Below are 3,282 nucleotides of genomic sequence, written 5' to 3'. Positions count from 1 at the left end.
TGCTCCACCAAAGTTCATCCGCTGCAAAGTGCAGGGTGGACAGCCACCAAGGAAAGACCCGGTGCGCTTTGGAAACAAAGCTTTATTGAACAGAATGAAGTGCCGCCATTAGCAGCCTGGATGGCCTCGTGGTCTGTGGTTTGTAGTCAATGAAATAAAAGAGCTTTACTATGGGATTATATCCAAGAAGTGGTCTTTTTAATCTAATTTGCAACTCAGTGGGTTAGCATTTTCATGGGGCTGTGATGCTAAAAATGTTGCCATGGACTGCAGAGAATCGCATTTTGACATTTTTTCCCTGGATGATCAGCATGGCAATGTCCCTCCAAAGGAAGGCAACGTTCTGCATGTCCTCTGTGCAGGCACGGAAGAGACGCGTGGTCCTTTCCATGCAAAGCCGCACTGCGCTCTCAGAGACACGGATTCCCGAGGCAATCTGAGCATCCGGCAGTTGCTCCAAATGGCGGTGGCCTGGAAAACAAGGGAAGAGGAACTCGTGCCCTTAGAGAGCTGCTACGCTGGCTGAAATCAGAGATCAGAATTGGCAGGAAGAAGATCCATAACTGCAGGATGAGGCATGGAAAAAGGTGCTAGTCTATGGCAGCCATGTCCACACACAGTGTGCTCCTAATCATGAAAAGAAAGCACCCAACCACAGACCCAAGCTCCTGGTGCCACACAGGGTCCTCGGCCAGCTGTGCCAATGGAAGCAGCAACTGGAAATCACAGTCTTGTGGTCAGTGGTCAAGAGCTTTAACATGGGAATATATCCAAGGAGCAGTCTATTTTCTCTACCTTACAACTTAGTGCTTCAGGTTTTTCATGGTGCTGTGATGTCTCATAACGGTTGTCATGAAGTAAGCTTCATGCTCTTCCAATTACATTTTAAAATAGAGAACAGTTACAGTGAGCTTCACTTACAGTCAGGAATGGCACATTGGAAGGACACATGCACTGCCCTGGATAATCCTGGAGAGCTTGACAGAAGCCAGATTGTTCATTGACCTTGTGTTGTGGTTTAACCCGGCTGGCAGCTAAACACCACACAGCCGTTCGCTCACCCTCCCCCCTCCCTCTCTGGGATGGGGGAGAGAAACGGGAAAGTGAAGCCGGTGAGTTGAGATAGAGACAGTTTATTAAGACAGGAATATAATAATAACAATAATAATAACAATAGTGATAATGATAATAGTATTAATAATAATAATGTGTAAGAAAACAAGTGATGCACAATGCAATTGCTCACCACCCGCTGACCGATGCCCAGCCTATCCCCGAGCAGCCGGCCCCCCACCCTGGCCAGCCACCCCTATATATTGTTTAGCATGACGTCAGATGGTATGGAATACCCCTTTGGCCAGTTTGGGTCAGCTGTCCTGGGTCTGTCCCCTCCCAGCTCCTGCTGCACCCCCAGCCTGCTCGCTGGCAGGACAGAGCGAGAAGCCGAAAAGTCCTTGGCCTGGTGTAAACACTGCTCTGCAACAATTAAAACATCAGCATGTTATCAGCGCTCTTCTCATCCTAATCCAAAACATAGCACCCTACCAGCTATTTTGAGGAAAAATTAACTCTGTCCTAACTGCAACCAGGACACCTTGCTGAATATTCCTTGTCTTTTTCCCAAGGAAAAGTTCTCTTGAGTGGCAGTGACATCTGGGACATTTGCACACAAAAGATTCCCTCAAAGGAAAGGAAACGTATGGCATCCCAGTCCTCCGTATCAGTCAAACTGGTCTTTCCATCTTCCAGGTCACGGGACTCAAGTATGTCACTGCCCTAAACTCAATCACTCAGGCTAGCAGATTTCAAGAAGCAATGGGAAATGCAAGACGTGATCTTTCACATCTTCCTGCAGTTTGGCTTTGCCTAAAGCTTTCCGCACTTTCCCTACACGTGTGACCTAAAATCAGTATTTCATTGGTCACTAACTTGGAGTTGCTGCTGAGCTTTCTGCACTGCTGCTAGAGTTTTTGGTACTGCTGTGCAAAAGCAACATTGCTAATGTTGTATCTTACTCAGCTGCTGTAGTGCACTTATTCACACAGAATCACAGAATCACAGAATATTAGGGATTGGAAGGTACCTTGAAAGATCATCTAGTCCAGTCCCCCTGCCGGAGCAGGAACACCTAAATCATGTCACACAGGAACACGTCCAGGTGGGTTTAGAAAGTCTCCAGAGAAGGAGACTCCACAACGCCCCGGGCAGCCTGTTCAAGTGTTCTGTCACCCTCACCGTAAAAACGTTTTGTCTCATATTTAAGCAGAACCTCCTACACTCCAGCTTGCACCCATTGCCCCTTGTCCTGTCATTGGATGTCACCGAGAAGAGCCTGGCTCCGTCCTCCTGGCATTCGCCCTTTACATATTTATAAACATTAATACGGTCACCCCTCAGTCTCCTCTTCTCCAAGCTAAAGAGACCCATCTCCCTCAGCCTTTCGTCGTAAGGAAGACGCTCCGCTCCCTTAATCATCCTTGTGGCTCTGTGCTGGACTCTCTCAAGCAGTTCACACAGATTACATAGGTTACCTCTTTCTTCAGTTTCATTTAAATATCAGCATTACTGGAAGCAATCTGGTAACTAAATATCTAGCAATCATTTTCAAGAAGTATTCCAGAAGATCGTGAAGACAGGCTAATATCCAATTGCCTGACAAGACTCTTAAAGACATGATCTCCAAGTTGATTGATACTTCTCCTCCTGATCATTCCAGGCCAGTAGAATGCCTTGGTTCCGCAGCAGCTGGGAGAAAGAAGACAGCTTGCCTAGAATCCTTTCTCTTCTTTATGTACTTTTGATTCTAGACTGCTCAGAGTTAGTTCTAAAGGAGACGGATTTTTTGCTCAGTCAGCTGACATCCATCTCTTAGATTTGCTTTGCTAACCTGGGTCAAGGACACCTTTGTCAGGCAACGAAGAGCTTTATAGTTTTCCCAGGTTTATCAATGGGGATTTCATCTCTCCTTTCTCCATTAAGCAAAAAACAATTAATTTCCTCAATAATTTAAACAACAGCAATGTCTTTTCCTCCTCTTCCTCTTCCCCTTCCTCTTCCCCTTCCTCTTCCGCTTCCTCACCAAAGTTGTAAGTGCCCATCCACTCTCCCAGTCCTCAACTTTTAAGGTTTCAATTAATCTTAACTTCCTGACTGAAAAAACGTCCTCACCATAAGCTTTCCTCCCTGTTTCCGCAGCCATAGTTCCTGCCTTGGATGTCACTGTCCCCACAGCCCATCACGATGCCTGCACAGCTCTGGGTATCCCTGGCAGTGCTGGCCTGG

Source organism: Anser brachyrhynchus (assembly GCF_964034855.1).
Source record: "Anser brachyrhynchus genome assembly, contig: SCAFFOLD_364, whole genome shotgun sequence".
NCBI lineage: Eukaryota > Metazoa > Chordata > Aves > Anseriformes > Anatidae > Anser > Anser brachyrhynchus.
This window is presented reverse-complemented; position numbering follows the sequence as displayed.